The sequence below is a fragment of the Coregonus lavaretus genome, assembly GCF_964263955.1.
Source record: "Coregonus lavaretus genome assembly, chromosome: 8".
Lineage (NCBI taxonomy): Eukaryota > Metazoa > Chordata > Actinopteri > Salmoniformes > Salmonidae > Coregonus > Coregonus lavaretus.
In genome coordinates, this window is record NC_139995.1 from 17,190,963 (window position 1) to 17,209,954 (window position 18,992).

Sequence of the window (18,992 nt, forward strand, 5' to 3'; positions counted from 1 at the left end):
CACGAACAAGAGTCTATAAACAAATATGTCAATATTTCGCTATCTAAAACACATTGTCATTGAAATAAGTAACAGAATAATGACAGATCACTGTTAAAACATTAGGGTCCATTTTGTTTGTAAAAGTATGATCCAAATTATACATTATAATTACTTCATCTCAAAACAATTAAGAGAAAACATATAGACATTACATCCGTTCTTATAATACAAAAAGCTTTGCCAGGTAGTATACTATAATGTGAGTGGGGGAGGAACTTTCAGGTCCCAACACTGCAGCATGATGGCATACCTGGAGAGAGTTACATATAGCACTTAGTTTTTCTCAATCGCCTACAAGCATTTTTGGATCTGTGTTGAAACGTATCTATACATTTTACATTAAATTGCTTGTTACTGGGTAAGTATATTGTAAATACGTGTATATCCATTGCAACAACATTGTAATTACAGAGTTGGTTGTTAAAGATTGTCATATTGTAAGTACAATGTAACTAAGAGGGTTATAACTAATGTTCCCTAATTTCTCCTAGTTAGCTTATTGTCGGCAAAGGTGGTTTCATTCTAACTACATAGTAATTATAAAGGTTACCCTACTGGGTTTCACTTTACATTGTAAGTTGTTAGCTCCTGGGTTGGTACATGATAATTACAAGTATATCTTATGTTAAGCATCAGTTGTCAGAGCACCTTACCGATCACTGCACCTGTACACAGCCCATCTGAAATTAGCCCACCCAACTACCTCATCCCTATATTGTTATTTATTTTGCTCTTTTGCACCCCAGTATCTCTATTTGCACATAATCTCTTGCACATCTAGCATTCCAGTGTTAATACTATTGTAATTATTCTGCACTATAGCCTATTTATTGCCTTACCTCCATAACTTGCTACATTTGCACACACTGTATATATATTTTCTGTTGTATTTCTGACTTTATGTTTTTTACCCCATATGTAACTCTGTGTTGTTTTTATTGCACTACTTTGCTTTATCTTGGCCAGGTCGCAGTTGTAAATGAGAACCTGTTCTCAACTGGCTTACCTGGTTAAATAAAGGTGAAATAAAAATAAAATAAACTACATTGTTCTTACATTTCACTTTATTCAGTATACCCTTTGAGCCACGTATGTATTGTAAATAAATACATGTATTATTATGTAAATACATGTTCATTTAAATATGTAAATTGATTGATCTCCTGGGATTTTAAAAAGACAGACTAACTTTCTGTTTTGTCTGCTTGAACTCGAGATAAATATGGTTGTGTTAATCTTTTTGCATGCAGTTTCTTTTGATTAATGTATTTGCAATTTTGACGGTATGTTTTTGATGAATGTATTTATGTTTTGAGAAGGCAACTACATTTTGAAAAAGCATTTACTGTTTTGCAAAAGGCCACAGAGTTCTGTGTCTTGTGGACTCTGTTTTGAAAATCGACAACACTGTTCCAAACAATTTTTTTTGGAAAAACTAATCGGGTGCTTTCTTCTAACAATAGGAGTACAAGTCCTACAAAATGCTTAACTGAAATAAAATAGTATTGTGCAGGCTCAGTAAATAACATCTGTAATTACACATGTGGAATAACCTTCAGCAAGTGGATGTGGAATTACACATTCCTTGTTCCAATTGTGTAATAACTGATACTGCTACAACCCTATGACCATGTCATTACATAGTAATACCTATGTAACTACTATGTGGCCTTACAGGGGCAACTTAATGTAAAGAGTTACCCTATGTGCTTTTTTATTTATTTTTTATTATCAGGAATAATATTACATTTGATTAGTTTGAAATTGTTTAGTGAAATATGCATAAAAGGAGAGTAATTGCCCATAATTCTGTACCTTTGGATAGTTGTACTTTCAATTTTGATCATGATTTAGTGACTGCAAAGAAAATGTATCGATCTTCTGGGATTTTAAAAAGAGAGACTAACTTTCTGTTTAGTCTGCTTGGACTCAAGAGATAAGTATAGTTGCCTTAATCTTTTTGCATGCAGTTAACTGAAATAAAATAGTATTGTGCAGGCTATGTACTCATTTCAACTTACGGACTGAAATGATTAAGCAAAAGCGATATGGAGGTGATTCATGGCTTTTACATATTTGAGATATTGAGACCCATGTTTGTTCCCACACGGAAAAGTCAGCCATTATGTTGTGTTCTTGTTCTCAATCATTAATCTGTCTTTCAACACTTCCTATTTGTTACTGGGAGAGGGGACACATTAGATTAGACTGTAGGATTAATCACTGATATTGGGACGAGGACACAGGGAAAAACATGTTGACGTTCATATGTAATCTCACTCCAGCGTGTGTGCGTGTGTGTGTGTGTGTGTGTGTGTGTATGCTCTTGCGCACGTGAGGATATCTTTGAAGTGAATATAGTGATGATCATTAACTCCCAGACTACACTGCTTAACCATATTCGAATATGACTGTGGTGGACATTTACGGGTTTAACACTGCAGGTTGACCTTTCCAACATCCTTCAATTACTGGCTAGACTTTCCTGTTCCTCTTTGTTGCAACTGAAGAGTTGGGAAATTCATACGCCATAACTTTCTGATTTTTTTTAAGCATCTCTGTTAGTATAACCATATTTACTATAGACATATTTGTTTACTTTGAACAGGGCTTTTCTTTTAGTTCTAATATGAGGAATTTTCAACAAAATGAAGTGTTACTAGACTATCATTACCACTACTTACAAAGGGTCAGGACAGAACTGTGGTTGGGGGAGTCTCCTGCCCTTCAGTAGGTAATGTGTGTTGTCATAGGGGTCCACCTCTGGGTAGGGGCTTGCTCCTCTGGTTAACATCTTGGTGAGAAAGGATTTGGGGGTAATATAAAGTTGCTCTTTTGCTGTGTAGTAACACTGTAATGAATGAAGTAACAACATTGTCAGTCCTAATTCCACAAATGCTGCCTAATTCTTATTATGTTATCAGAAAGTAATTCCTTCACTTACTACGTCTGACTTGGCAGTGAATTTCTGTGTCTGTAGGCTCTCAATGGCCATCCACTTGACTGGTAGCTTGGCCTTCCTGTGGTCCTGGATGCTGTAGTACTCCTTATCAAACACATCCCTGGCCATGCCAAAGTCTGCCACCTTCACTGTGGATGACTCATCCAGCCTGCACAGACAATAATAAGGGCAAGATTGGTGATCTGTGAAAGCAAGCCTGCAACTATAGTACAGTAGCATTGCTAAATAAAATATAATCAGTTTGCTTATGTCAGGTCTAATGTATAGTTTAGCCAGTCTCCAGACCTTAATCCCATAGAAAATCTGTGGAGGGAGCTGAAGGTTTGAGTTGCCAAACGTCAGCCTCGAAACCTTAATGACTTGGAGAAGATCTGCAAAGAGGAGTGGGACAAAATCCCTCCTGAGATGTGTGCAAACCTGGTGGCCAACTACAAGAAACGTCTGACCTCTGTGATTGCCAACAAGGGTTTTGCCACCAAGTACTAAATCATGTTTTGCAGAGGGGTCAAATACGTATTTCCCTCATTAAAATGCAAATCAATTCATAACATTTTTGACATGCGTTTTTCTGGATTTATTTGTTGTTATTCTGTCTCTCACTGTTCAAATAAACCTACCATTAAAATTATAGACTGATCATTTCTTTGTCAGTGGGCAAACGTACAAAATCAGCAGGGGATCAAATACTTTTTTCCCTCACTGTAAGTGAACATTATAATTGGAATGAGATTTAACGACATACTGTACATCACGTCATGGATTTAACTCCCTATTATTTAAAATGGCCAATTTGACATATAGTATAATAACACCTGCTAATCCATCAGTAGAGACTAAAAGGTATGGGAGTAGTAGCCTATGTGCATTTGATTGTTGTCTAAAAAACACAAAAAGCACTCTCTGTGTAGTGCTGTACACACTGTAATGAGACTGACCCTTGCCAATGATCTGGTGATGCTGGACAATGAGCATGTCTGCTGGGATCAGCACATCCTTCACCTCCTCCAGGAGCTCTGGTCTGAAGCTGGAGATGGAGATCTTCTCAGGGGGCAGGAGGGGGGTGAGTGTGGGGTCCATGCTGCCTGCAGCGTAGGCCAGGCTGGGGAACACCACTGGGCTTCCCAGAGCCGAACTTGGCCTCTGAGGCACGACTACTAGAGTGGTAAAGGGCAAGGTCAGTAGAGTTCCTTCAGCATGTGTAGATAATGCACATACATCAGTGTGTGTAGATAATGCACATACATCAGTGTGTGTAGATAATGCACGTACATCAGTATGTATAGATAATGCACATACATCAGTGTGTGTAGATAATGCACATACATCAGTATGTGTAGATAATGCACATACATCAGCATGTGTAGATTTCAACCACTGAATAGAAACTGAACGAGATACAAAATATATATTACCCAATTAGAGTCTCACCTCTTCTGTAGTCACCTACAGGTGACAGTTCCACACTACTTCTGTAGGATCGGTTGTGGTTTTGGGCCAAACGGGTCTCCACCTGAGAGGCTGGAAATGTCACAAGAGTTTTCAATCATAAACCACGGGAGTAGGAAACTGCATCACAGACAACAAGACAATGTTAGCTACCACTGTCACTGTGCATGGCTGTAGATGTCCTACGTTAAACCAGTTGCATAAGACATTATCATTACATGTCATGGGGTTGTGTAAGATGACCTGATCAAAGTCCAGACAGACAGGGAACCCCACCTTTCTTCTACTTCCTCAGGTGCTTCATGACTACGAAGGCCAGCACGGCCCCTGCCACCAGGGCCCCCAGTATCCCCAGTACGATGCATACCATGTAGTGGTTACTGACCAGGACCACAGCCCCAACGTTGTGAACCTGCCCATTGATGGAGATCTGGGGAAGGAGAGACAGTGGGTGGGTCTTGATTGATTCATTTTATTTCCTAGTTTAAAAAACACATACACACATACAGTGGGGAGAACAAGTATTTGATACACTGCCGATTTTGCAGGTTTTCCTACTTACAAAGCATGTAGAGGTCTGTAATTTTATCATAGGTACACTTCAACTGTGAGAGACGGAATCTAAAACAAAAATCCAGAAAATCACATTGTATGATTTTTAAGTAATTAATTTGCATTTTATTGCATGACATAAGTATTTGATCACCTACCAACCAGTAAGAATTCCGACTCTCACAGACCTGTTAGTTTTTCTTTAAGAAGCCCTCCTGTTCTCCACTCATTACCTGTATTAACTGCACCTGTTTGAACTCGTTACCTGTATAAAAGACACCTGTCCACACACTCAATCAAACAGACTCCAACCTCTCCACAATGGCCAAGACCAGAGAGCTGTGTAAGGACATCAGGGATAAAATTGTAGACCTGCACAAGGCTGGGATGGGCTACAGGACAAAAGGCAAGCAGCTTGGTGAGAAGGCAACAACTGTTGGCGCAATTATAAGAAAATGGAAGAAGTTCAAGATGACGGTCAATCACCCTCGATCTGGGGCTCCATGCAAGATCTCACCTCGTGGGGCATCAACGATCATGAGGAAGGTGAGGGATCAGCCCAGAACTACACGGCAGGACCTGGTCAATGACCTGAAGAGAGCTGGGACCACAGTCTCAAAGAAAACCATTAGTAACACACTACGCTGTCGTGGATTAAAATCCTGCAGCGCACGCAAGGTCCCCCTGCTCAAGCCAGCGCATGTCCAGGCCCGTCTGAAGTTTGCCAATGACCATCTGGATGATACAGAGGAGGAATGGGAGAAGGTCATGTGGTCTGATGAGACAAAAATAGAGCTTTTTGGTCTAAACTCCACTCGCCATGTTTGGAGGAAGAAGAAGGATGAGTACAACCCCAAGAACACCATCCCAACCGTGAAGCATGGAGGTGGAAACATCATTCTTTGGGGATGCTTTTCTGCAAAGGGGACAGGACGACTGCACCGTATTGAGGGGAGGATGGATGGGGCCATGTATCGCGAGATCTTGGCCAACAACCTCCTTCCCTCAGTAAGAGCATTGAAGATGGGTCGTGGCTGGGTCTTCCAGCATGACAACGACCCGAAACACACAGCCAGGGCAACTAAGGAGTGGCTCCGTAAGAAGCATCTCAAGGTCCTGGAGTGGCCTAGCCAGTCTCCAGACCTGAACCCAATAGAACATCTTTGGAGGGAGCTGAAAGTCCGTATTGCCCAGCGACAGCCCCGAAACCTGAAGGATCTGGAGAAGGTCTGTATGGAGGAGTGGGCCAAAATCCCTGCTGCAGTGTGTGAAAACCTGGTCAAGACCTACAGGAAACGTATGATCTTTGTAATTGCAAAGAAAGGTTTCTGTACCAAATATTAAGTTCTGCTTTTCTGATGTATCAAATACTTATGTCATGCAATAAAATGCAAATTAATTACTTAAAAATCATACAATGTGATTTTCTGGATTTTTGTTTTAGATTCCGTCTCTCACAGTTGAAGTGTACCTATGATACAAATTACAGACCTCTACATGCTTTGTAAGTAGGAAAACCTGCAAAATCGGCAGTGTATCAAATACTTGTTCTCCCCACTGTAGATACAAACATGTTATTTTTTTTCTATTGCTCAGTCTTTAGCCAGCTTTTGACATTCTTTTTAAATGAAGTTATGGTCGGCATGGTCACACACCAAGACTACTGCCAAAGACTGCTGTCTTGTTTTCCTGTAATTTCGCCACACATTCAGGGAAAACAACCAAGTGGAGCCCAATAGTAGGATGTGTATGGTTAACATACTCTAATGTTGAATGCACAACATAGTGTCCATAAACCAACAAACCTTCACAGGCAGTCCTTCACTGATGGTTACATTTCTGGGGATCCTGCAGGTGATTTAATTGTCCAGAACTTTCGCATCATAATCCACTCCTCCCACTGTCATAGTGATTGTCATGCAGGAACTCACAAGGTTCAGTTTCTGGTGCTGTGAGGGGGAAGAAAAAGAGTTCTGAGTTTTCTACTTTAACATTTTTAAACAATATGTAAGCAATAAAAAACAAAATTCCTATTCCTTCTGACAGTAATTACCAGTCAAATAGACATGACACCATGAAAAATGTGTGTTGTTATGGCGCTGTTGCACTTACATGTAGTGACACTTCATCTTCTCCAGGGTACAGCCTAAGTACATGGCCCTCAGTTTCAAAGGGTATGGGTTCGCCATAGGGGTGGTAGGAGAACTCTCCATTCCACAGTCCAACAGCTCCATCCATATCAAAGGAGAGCTCCCCTTCCTCTGTCTCTTCCCGGGGGAGAGCAGGAGTTATGCACTCCATCCGTGTGAGCAACGACTTGCCTTTGCACTCCTGGAGGGAATTATAAAAGAGTTGTATGCATATGATTACATGAAACATATATTTTTTTATCTCTATCATGTATACAGTATGTGGTTGTATAATATTTTATTGGCCCGTAACGAGATCTTACTCTGGTGACAGGCTTCAGGTGGCCCTCATTGGGCCTAAAGCGGATGAAGGTCCTGTAAACAGAGTCCAAGTTCTTCCCTTCAATGATTATCTTTGACCCCCTGGAGTCGACAGAGAAAAACAATGGAGAGTGGAGTTAGTGACAATAACATTTGCAGATTCTACAGAGACCCACCAGCAGGGCTTAGATCTATCCACCTTTTATTTTGGTTGAGATGGTGACACAGATTGTTAAGGCTGGCCTACCTGTCGAAACTGCAGTCTGGGAGGACGGCTGTGACCTCTGGGTTCTCTTTGTAGTAGAAGACTTTGGTGGTGAGGACAGGGGACTTGTCTATGAACACACTGAGGGGGATGTCCCTCACCTCCGAGATAGGCTGAGACAGACAGATGATGGAGGACATGTTCCCTCTGGGCACTGTGACTCTGGAGACAGGTGAAGTAGGGAGGAGTATACTCCTACAGGTCAGACTTAGGGTCACCTCACTCTACACATAGTTTTATGTGTTTATCACCCTACATCTGACACGTTAAAAAGTTTAACAGACTACTTAAAATATATAGTATATTTAGAAAATTTAAAAAAGGATCCACCACACTGACTTAATCATCACAACTAATTTACTAGTTTTTCTTAATTTGAAAGGTTTAAATTAAAAATTAGTAGTAGTCTGAGCACAGATTGCGATCGGTTTCCCATACTGACGTTACTGTACACACACATGCTGGGACAAGCATAGGGCTCACACATGTAAATAGTAGAGAGTAAATTATGTCATACAGGCAGGTATTTTAGAAGTACAGGTTAGAGGAAACAGGCTTTGGGTGAAGATGTCACAGGAGAGCCATAATGACATAACCAGTAACTGGGTCATTCCACGAAATGAGTGCCTTTTGCGTCCTTTGATATTTTGCACCAAAATTGAAATGAAAAGCCTGTTATGTTCAACTACGTGCCCTTTAATATAGACCACATGGAAAATTCAATAAAACTAGATTTTTTATTTGAATAAAGACTTGCTAAAGTGCCGAAATCATAATTGTAAAGCCTTAGTTATTTTGTTTCTTTGACAAAGTAATTTCTGAAGATTGTTATTTATTTCATGTGATTAGTGATTCATTTGATTAGTGATTCATCCCACAAGGTCAACCATGTTACGTGAACTGAACACTCATTTTAATATGGTTAAACTATTCCTTTTTAAATATTATTTTCAAAAGAAACATTGAACATCTAATAGTCAAATCATAGTGTAAAAGCAGGTGAGCTGGATTGTCCATTTTCTGGTGTTTTGTGGTGGAAAACAGAGTGGGCCAAGCATAACACGTCAACCCTGTTACCCATAGATAGACAGGCTATAAATGTTTTAACAATGTCTTTTTTTTTTTTGTGAAGCTTGCATTCAATTACCCCTCCCTGTTGCACACAACAAGCTTCCACAAGGGGATTAATGGCTGATTTAAGATGAAATTGTCAACCCTGTTACAGTCAACCCTGTTACTTTATTTGGCACTTAATAGGCACTTACTATAGTAATCTTTTGGCAAAACATGTTTTTTATTATGTTGAACATGACAGAATGTAAACATTTTGTGAAATCAAACGTTTTTTTCACCAAGTTACACATCTCAAAATGCACCGAATTGGTGGAATGGCTCAACTACATCCACCTGGTGATTGGGCAGGGCTCTCCATTCAGAGTGACCTTCCTGGTCTTCCCAGCGTCCAGGTGAGGCCTGTCACAGTGATCAGAGTTCCCCCAACACGAGGCCCGTAGTTGGGCTGGATTTCTGTGATGTTGGGAATCTGCCAGAGGGAGAAAAATGTCACCGGTTTAATCCTAAAGCCATTCATAAAGTACCCCTGAAAGTGTGATGGTGAATTTGTATGTACAACAGAGGATACTTCCAAACTAACTTGATATTTACAGTATGTCTCTGTTACATGTAATAATGCATCTTATTATTTACAGAGGCATAATCAAATGAGTCACCCAACTGAAACTAAGTAGTGCAATCAATTGTAGATTCAAATTCCCACAAAGGTAAATCCTGACATCTCTGATTTCCCGTCGATGGAGCAGCGGCCCTCCACCTTCCCCTCATGCACCTCCACAGTGATGTTAACTGATTTGGACAGCTCAATGGGCCCCGAGCGGATCTTACACACCAGGCTAAGGAGTGGCACAACAACAGTGTCAAACTAATAAAAAATAAAATAAAAAAACATTGATGAAGCAGAAATTACCATGAGACGTCAACCCATTTCAGTTGAATTAACATCTACAGTATGCTGCATTACTGGCCCATACTAGTTGAGTAAAACCTACCTACTGTACACCTATATGTCAATTTCACTAATATGATCCACTGTGTATCTCAAATCAAATTACATTTTTCACATGCGCCGAATACAACAGGTGTAGACTTCATTGTGAAATGCTTACTTACAGTGCCTTCGGAAAGTATTCAGACCCCTTGACAACCTCTCCCTCAACGTGACCAAGACAAAGGAGATGATTGTGGACTACAGGAAAAAAAAGAGGACTGAGCACGCCCCCATTCTCATCGACGGGGCTGTAGTGGAACAGGTTGAGAGCTTCAAGTTCCTTGGTGTCCACATCACCAACGAACTATCATGGTCCAAACACACCAAGACAGTCGTGAAGAGGGCACGACAAAGCCTATTCCCCCTCAGGAGACTAAAAAGATTTGGCATGGGTCCTCAGATCCTTAAAAAATTCTACAACTGCACCATCGAGAGCATCCTGACTGGTTGCATCACCGCCTGGTATGGCAACTGCTTGGCCTCTGACCGCAAGGCACTACAGAGGGTAGTGCGTACGGCCCAGTACATCACTGGGGCAAAGCTTCCTGCCATCCAGGACCTCTATACCAGGCGGTGTCAGAGGAAGGCCCTCAAAATTGTCAAAGACTCCAGCCACCCTAGTCATAGACTGTTCTCTCTGCTACCGCACGGCAAGCGGTACCGGAGTGCCAAGTCTAGGTCCAAAAGACTTCTCAACAGCTTCTACCCCCAAGCCATAAGACTCCTGAACAGCTAATCATGGCTACCCGGACTATTTGCACTGCCCCCACCCACCCCATCCTTTTTACGCTGCTGCTACTCTGTTAAGTATTTATGCATAGTCACTTTAACTCTACCCACATGTACATATTACCTCAACTACCTCAACTAGCCGGTGCCCCCGCACATTGACTCTGCAACGGTACCCCCCTGTATATATAGCCTCCCTACTGTCACTTTATTTTACTTCTGCTCTTTTTTTCTCAACACTTTTTTTGTTGTTGTTTTATTCTTACTTTTTTTGTTTAAAATAAATGCACTGTTGGTTAAGGGCTGTAAGTAAGCATTTCACTGTAATGTCTGCACCTGTTGTATTCGGCGCATGTGACCAATAAAATTTGATTTGATTTGATTTGATTTATAAGGTCCCACAGCTGACAGTGCATGTCAGAGCAAAAACCAAGCCATGTGGTCGAAGGAGTTGACCGTAGAGCTCTGTGACAGGATTGTGACGAGGCACAGATCTGGGGAAGGGTACTAAAACATTTCTGCAGCATTGAAGGTCCCAAAGAACACAGTGTCCTCCATCATTCTTAAATGGAAGAAGTTTGGAACCACCAAGACTCTTCCTAGAGCTGGCCGACCGGCCAAACTGAGCAATCGGGGGAGAAGGGCCTTGGTCAGGGTGGTGACCAAGAACCCGATGGTCACTCTGACAGTGCTCTAGAGTTCCTCTGTGGAGATGGGATAACCTTCCAGAAGGACAACCATCTCTGCAGCACTCCACCAATCAGGCCTTTATGGTAGAATGGCCAGACGGAAGCCACTCCTCAGTAAAAGGCACATGACAGCCCACTTGAAGTTTGCCAAAAGGCACCTAAAGACCCTTAGACCATGAGAAACAAGATTCTCTGGTCTGATGAAACCAAGATTCAACTCTTTGGCCTGAATGCCTAGTATCAGGTCTGGAGGAAATCTGGCACCATCCCTACGGTGAAGCATGGTGGTGGCAGCATCATGCTGCGGGGGTGTTTTTCAGCGGCAGGGACTGGGAGACAAATCAGGATCGAGGCAAAGATGAACGGCGCAAAGTACAGAGAGATCCTTGATGAAAACCTGCTCCAGAGCGCTCAGGACCTCAGACTGGGGCGAAGGTTCACCTTCCAACAGGACAACGACCCGAAGCACACAGCCAAGACAACGCAGGAGTGGCTTCGGGACAAGTCTCTGAATGTCCTTGAGTGGCCCAGCCAGAGCCCAGACTTGAACCCGATCGAACATCTCTGGAGAGACCTGAAAATAGCTGTGCAGCAACGCTCCCCATCCAACCTGACAGAGCTTGAGAGGATCTGCAGAGAAGAATGGGAGAAACTCCCCAAATACAGGTGTGCCAAGCTTGTAGCATCATACCCAATAAGACTTGAGGATGTAGTTGCTGCCAAAGGTGCTTCAACAAGGTACTGAGTAAAGTGTCTGAATACTTATGTAAATGTAATATTTATGTGGGTGGTTTTAAATATAAATTAGCAAAACATTTATAAAAACCTGTTTTTGCTTTGTCATTATGGGGTAATGAGGGGGAAAACAATTTAATCCATTTTAGAATAAGGCTGTAACCTAACAAAATGTGGAAAAAGTCAAGGGGTCTAAATACTTTCCGAAGGCACTGTACAATCCCTTTCCCAACAATGCAGAGTTAAAAAGTAAGAAACATTTGCACAAAATCAAAAGGAAATGGTAACACAATAAAATAACAATAACAAGACTATATACAAGGTGCACCAGTACCGAATCAATGTGCATGGGTACGAGGTAGTTGAGGTAATTGAGATAATTTGTACATGTAGGTAGGGGTAAAAGTGACTAGGCAATCAGGAAAGAAAATAAACAGAGTAGCAGCAGCGTATGTGAAAAATGTGAAAGAGTGTGAAAGTGTGTCTATGTGTGAGTGTGTGTGTGTTGTCAATATGCATGTGTTTTGTGTGTGTGCGTGCGTGCATGTGTGGGTAGAGTCCGGTGAGTGTGCATAGAGCCGGTGCAAGAGAGTCAGTGCAAATAAAAAGGGGGTCAATGCAAATAGTCCAGGTAGCCATTTGATTAACTGTTTAGCAGTCTTGGCGCTCTGGTACCGCTTGCCGTGCAGTAGCAGATAGAACAGTCTATGACTTGGGTGGCTGGAGTCTTTTACAATTTTTAGGGCCTTCCTCTGACACCGCCTGGTATAGAGGTTCTGGATGGCAGGGAGCTCGGCCCCAGTGATGTACTGGGCCGTACACACTGCCTTCTGTAGCACCTTACAGTCGGATGCCAAGCAGTTGAAATACCAAGCGGTGATGCAGCCAGTCAAGATGCTCTCAATGGTGCAGCTGTAGAACTTTTTGAGGATCTGAGGGCCCATGCCAAATCTTTTCAGCCTCCTGAGGGTTGAAAAAGCGTTGTCGTACCCTCTTCACGACTGTGTTGGTGTGTTTGGACCATGATAGGTCCTTAGTGATGTGGACACAGAGGAACTTAACGCTCTTGACATGCTCCACTACAGCCCCATTGATGTGAATGGGGGCATGCTCGGACCTCCGTTTCCTGTAGTCTTCGATCAGCTCCTTTGTCTTGCTGACGTTGAGGGAGAGGTCTCTGACCTTCTCCCTATAGGCTTTCTCATCGTCGTCGGTGATCAGGCCTACCACCATCGTGTCGTCGGCAAACTTAATGATGGTGTTGGAGTCTTGCACAGCCACGCAGTCATGGGTGAACAGGGAGTACTGGAGGGGACTAAGCATGCACCCCTGAGGGGCCCCCGTGTTGAGGGTCAGCATGGTGGATGTGTTGTTGCCTACCTTCTGTCATTGTTAGCTGTTTAAAGGCACAGTCAACTTAGTGTATGTAAACTTCTGACCCACTGGAATTGTGATACAGTGAATTATAAGTGAAATAATCTGTCAATTGTTGGAAAAATTACTTGTGTCATGCACAAAGAAGATGTCCTAACCGACTTGCCAAAACTATAGTTTGTTAACAAGAAATGTGTGGAGTGGTTGAAAAACGAGTTTTAATGACTCCAACCTAAGTGTATGTAAACTTTCGACTTCAACTGTATCTTTATGATAACCATACACACATATGACTAATTACATTTATTTGAATTCATCAACACATTATTCCACATAGAACCTAGCCAGCATTAAACAAACACATCCCTCTCCCCAGTTCTTCTCACCCCGGTAATACCAGGGGGGCAAGACTCGTTCCTCCAGCGGCCATTGCACTCCTCCTCCCAGGAACACTCTCCAGAGCACCAGCCACAGACCATGAACTCAGGGGCTGTCAGGCACATGGCACAGGTCATGAAGTGCTGGCAGCCTGGCCCCCTCTGAGGCACCTGGATCACCTGCCAGCCAAAGAGAGAGATTTGATTAACTTTGATTCAATCAAAGAGTCACTTTGATTGCTGTGTTTGCTAACTGTAACTGACTTTGAACAGGCTTTTCCAAACCTTGTCTCCAACCACAAACAGTAGAGATTCTGATGAGCACACAGAAGCAATTGAGGCGACCCTCTGGTTCTCTACCAAGGTGTAATTGGCAAAGATAATAGGGCTTGATCTTCTCAAAACAAGCTGCCAAAAAGACAGAGCAGATCGTTAATAATCTATCGAAGAAGAGCAGAACTACAGTATGTTCACATTTTAAATTTAACTCCATCTTGGATTAGATCAAATGGATCAGGATCACACTCTATTGTGAGCTCTCTGTCCGCCTCCATACCTGCAGGAGCCGTCCAGTGGAGGTGCCAATGTGCGCCACGGTCTTGTTCTCTATAGTGGTGACAAGCAGGGAGGTGAGCAGGACGTAATTCATCTGCCTGTTGAAGAGGTCCACTCTGTAATAGGGCTTAGACACCATGGTGGGGTGGTCCCTGCAGGTGGCGTTGTTCTTCATGCTCTGGTCACAGGGAGATAGGGCATAGTAGATAGGGAGATGATGGATGTTTTGAGTAGGGCCAGGAGTATTTTCTGACCATGGGCCTAGACCAGGAAAAATAATTTGGGGTAGTTATAGCCCATAACAAGCGCCCAGAGTTTTTTCTGGTCAGGATGAATCAGAATAATTCTGGGCTGCAAACCGACGACTCATAGGGGCATGTGTAAATAAATCTACTTGTGCTATTCAAATAACATATTCAAAACTACTTACACAATACTTGGATAACACGAAATTACCAAAAGCAAAAAAAAAATCACATTTCGTAAAAAAAGCTCTCTAGCTACAACCTGTTAAAGTGCTTTAGTAAATGTAGGTTATGAGGGTACTTGACATCAGGCCTTGAGGCACTATAGCCTACTGCTGTTGTTTTGTAAACAGATGTTCTAGGAACAAGGAACTGGGTGAGCAGTTTTTCTGATGCCAAGTGAACAAGGAAGAAAAGGTTGTAAAGCAAATGCACCCAAGCTTGTGTAATGCTTTATAAGGGAACACTTTGAGAACACACTGACCAATGAGTTTCTCCACAGCTCTGATGTTATTATATCAGCTCTATTCTGTGCAACTTTATTGATTGATTTAGCCCACCTTCCTCATGGGACCAGAAAACCTTTGTTCTGCTTCAGCTTCCTGAATGAACCACAATGGCGTCTGACCTCGGATGCCAAAGACCCACAGTGATTCATAGCTCTCACTACTATATTATATTTATTATACTGATGTGGTACAAAGAAACTCCATCTAAAGAGGTACAAATAACATGTTTAATAAACATAATCAATTGTCTCAGATGTCAAGTTCCAACAGTCATTGTCATGAATATGCACAAAAACTAGAAGAACAAGGATATAACCAAGGAACAGTATGTGCTTATTAGTTCAGGTCCAACAGAACTGTTAGTGCTATTTGGGAATAAAAAATCTGTACTACTGACACAGATGCCAAAATGGAATATGCCTTATCAGTGTATTTTTCTGACTGTCTATATCTATATGTTTTCTCCCACAATACTGTACTAGGAAAAGGTTGGCTAAGGTGGGTTTGTTTCCATGGTTTCATAACATCTGGGCATGCTGGAGGAAGAGGGCAGACAGTGTGGCAAAGACCAGACAACAATAAGCACTCAACGCCACGGGCCAGTAAAATAACACATAAATAGGCTTCAAATTATATGACTAAATATACCCACTTCAATAATACCTACTACACAACAGATAATGACACTCATGGGAAGTGTAGTTGTTCTTCTGAGAAGCAGGGTTATTAGTAGCAGCTGTGAGCTACTGTTGGGGAGGGAGGGACCAGGATTTCAGATTCCTGTAAATTCCAGCTGGCAGGCCACTCCTGCCCTGAATTGTGAAAACACAAAGGAACAGCCAATTACTGTAAAACAGTAGTCCCTCTCGGAGTCACGTTCACTCAATCAATCAATCAATCAATTTTATTTTATATAGCCCTTCTTACATCAGCTAATATCTCGAAGTGCTGTACAGAAACCCAGCCTAAAACCCCAAACAGCTAGTAATGCAGGTGTAGAAGCACGGTGGCTAGGAAAAACTCCCTAGAAAGGCGAAAACCTAGGAAGAAACCTAGAGAGGAACCAGGCTATGACTGCGGTTATGTTGGTTGTACTGGGGTACGGCTGTAAAAATCCCTCAAAATCTATTGTTGATGCCCATTCAAATTAGCCCCCCTAAACAATCTCAGAACCAGAGATCTGTATAGGTCAGGGAATATTTGGGGAGTCAAATGAGATCTCATAGTAGTGACACTCACTGGCACGTTTTCAGTTATTTGCTGATATTCTTAGTCAATAAATTAAAATTTAAAAAATAACAATCAAAAATGTCAATGGACATTATGGCAGACACGTAGTTCAATTTCACAGTATTAAAACATGTTAATTCCCAGCTAAATGAGGCATACAATTCATTTGACTGACAATAAAACATTGCCAAAGTCACCATTCCATGAGAGATTTATTCAAAGACGCATATCCGGAAACAGGTTTAAAAGCTAACTAACTCCCAAACGTTGGCCTCTGTCCAAAATCATGTTCCTTTTCAGCTGTTTTCTTGTGTTGGCATAATGGTGTGTCCTTTTTCCATTAAGCAGTTTTCCATCCCACAAAAAACCTTCCAGACAAATGATTGCTCTCTAGAGGAGTCAAGAGCCAGTGAATGCTATTGGTTACTACAGGAATCGTATAACACCAGTGTCATGGCCTGTTTAAGTGTTGTCTGTCCTGAACCTGATAAAAAGGATAGCAGCCTAATTAGATTTCAAAGACACTGTTTGGTTACTGCTAAATATACATGTAGAATTTTGATTAAGCCTAAATCACAGTTTCCCTTTCATGGATATGTCATCTGGATCATGTGAGATGTAAAGGATGTGTCCATAGTGGATCGACTACCCGAAGCAGAGAAGAAAAATAACTTGTACACACTATAAAGTCTCTGCTTTGGACTGGCCAATACATGTATGCCCAGGCCAGAAACATTTTGTGGAGCAATTGCATTATGATGTCAATGGATTTCTCTGTGTCTAGATACCTGTTTGCACATGAAAACACAGATAAAGGATATATTTTGTGATAAGAGATTATTGTATGTCAGAATCAAAATAACTCCTTCCTTACAACCCTCCTCTGCTCCTGTGTAAACCAAATTGAGCAGGTTGAGACAACCCATTGTGTGATTAAATACAGACCATTAAACTCTGACACCCTGTTTTTGAATAACATCCTTGTCATGTCCAAATCAAATCAAATCAAATTGTATTTGTCACATGCGCCGAATACAACAAGTGTAGACCTTACAGTGAAATGCTTACTTTGTTTAGAAACATTGGAGTAAAACAAGCTTATATTTTGGGTTCAGATTGGGTACGACAGTTGAACTAAGCTCATGGAGCATTTATAAGTTAAATTCTTTAAGAATCAATGGGTACATATCATTCAAGTCCAAAAATGGATGTAGCTACTTCAGATTGCTAGCCTGACAACTCACACTAAATTATTCCGCTGCTCTGTCGTTCGCTACATACTTGCGGAATAATTTAGTGTAAGGGTGTTGTACAAAACAAATTCATCAGTGATTTGATCGTCTCTAACCAATCAGAGTATCAAAGCCAATGAAGAATTTTCAAACCTCCACTGGACCAATCAGACAGCCCCGAACATGTTCGCATTCGGTGAAGGGTCGGGGAGGTACTCAGATCCAGACTCATTGCGTAGAAGAAGCTAACGCCTCTGGGCGTGGCGTAGCGTTTGGCCAGAGCAAGGAGTCTGGGTAGCCAGGCAAGCAGATTGCCGCTTTAAATAGTTACTAAATAAACCCAAAGGTCATATCTGATGCCAGTTGTCTTATGATATCCTACAGACAAAATCCTCACACTGTGTTGTACTCAGAGATGAACACATACACATGAAATGTCATATAATTTATTTATTTGATTATTTATCATAATAGTAGACAATTCATCTCTAGACAAATGGGTAAAATGTTGGCAGATCTAGGAGCTAGACTTACCCTAAAACTCTAATAATGTCTTTATAGCACAACTATAAAGGCAGTTAGGCATGAAAAGTAAGGGAAGGCTTTTGAATCACCTTGACGGTGAATGTGAAAATTGATGGACCCCATGTAAACTCTTGTGATTTGTGAACAACAACAAAAAATCCTATTATTACAGACAACTCAGAGATTCCCATCTTAAAATAAAGATACTTTCCCAAGTACATCACCTTTGACAGTGAAATCCATGATCCAAAACCCAAGCAACAAATAAAGACACACAAATAATAATTAAATGAACTCTTCCGAGCAACACAACAATAATCATGGTAGAATTTTCACCTTGGAGTATGCAGATAAAGTACATTTTTTAAGTATGTGCATATACTGTAAGTAGAGTGCATGGGGCTAACTGCATTACAGTCAGTAAGTGAGATGAATCTTTCTTGGTTTCATAAATTAATGGGTTAACCATTAGGGACTCTTTTGACAATATTAGGCAGGTTTCCATTGAGCCAATTTTATTAGACAAAAGTAATGTCACAAAAAAATAATAACAACATTGCGACGTGTAATGGAAACGGCAGCTATAAGAGACATTTTCTAAACATCGGTCAGTCTCTATTTGCAATTTTTTTACATTTTACATTTTAGTCATTTAGCAGACGCTCTTATCCAGAGCGACTTACAGTTAGTGAGTGCATACATACTTTTTTTATAAAACCAGTGCACTAATGTTTACCCAGGCCAGAAGGTTCTCAGTCTCTCCACAGCGGTAGATGGAGCGCAGGGGGCGTGTCGGGTGGTGCAAGCGGCTGTGGAGGTACTGGTACAATCCCATCAGCCTCTCCTGCTCCTCAACAGATTGGTATGGCAAGGGCAGCTCAGTGCTGGTGGAAGACACAGCAACAGAATGGAAAAACAACTGGAGGTAAGCAGGGATAGGAGATTGGTAACAAGGACTATAAGCCGTATAAGCCGTGATGGTGTACACCAGCGGCTCCCAAACTGTGGTT

General features: G+C 41.6%; 1 pseudogene across 1 annotated transcript; it reads right to left on the minus strand.

Moving 5' to 3' along the window:
• Positions 1-234: 234 nt before the first annotated feature.
• On the minus strand, positions 235-18,817 carry LOC311133447 (macrophage-stimulating protein receptor-like; annotated as a pseudogene). The gene is made up of 16 exons: positions 18,719-18,817; positions 14,243-14,419; positions 13,972-14,094; positions 13,670-13,866; positions 9,495-9,627; positions 9,125-9,260; positions 7,700-7,879; positions 7,455-7,554; positions 7,115-7,333; positions 6,808-6,951; positions 4,727-4,880; positions 4,433-4,522; positions 3,921-4,155; positions 2,987-3,152; positions 2,727-2,893; positions 235-292 (listed from the first exon to the last, which is right to left on the minus strand). The product of its transcript is annotated as a macrophage-stimulating protein receptor-like (transcript).
• Positions 18,818-18,992: the final 175 nt, after the last annotated feature.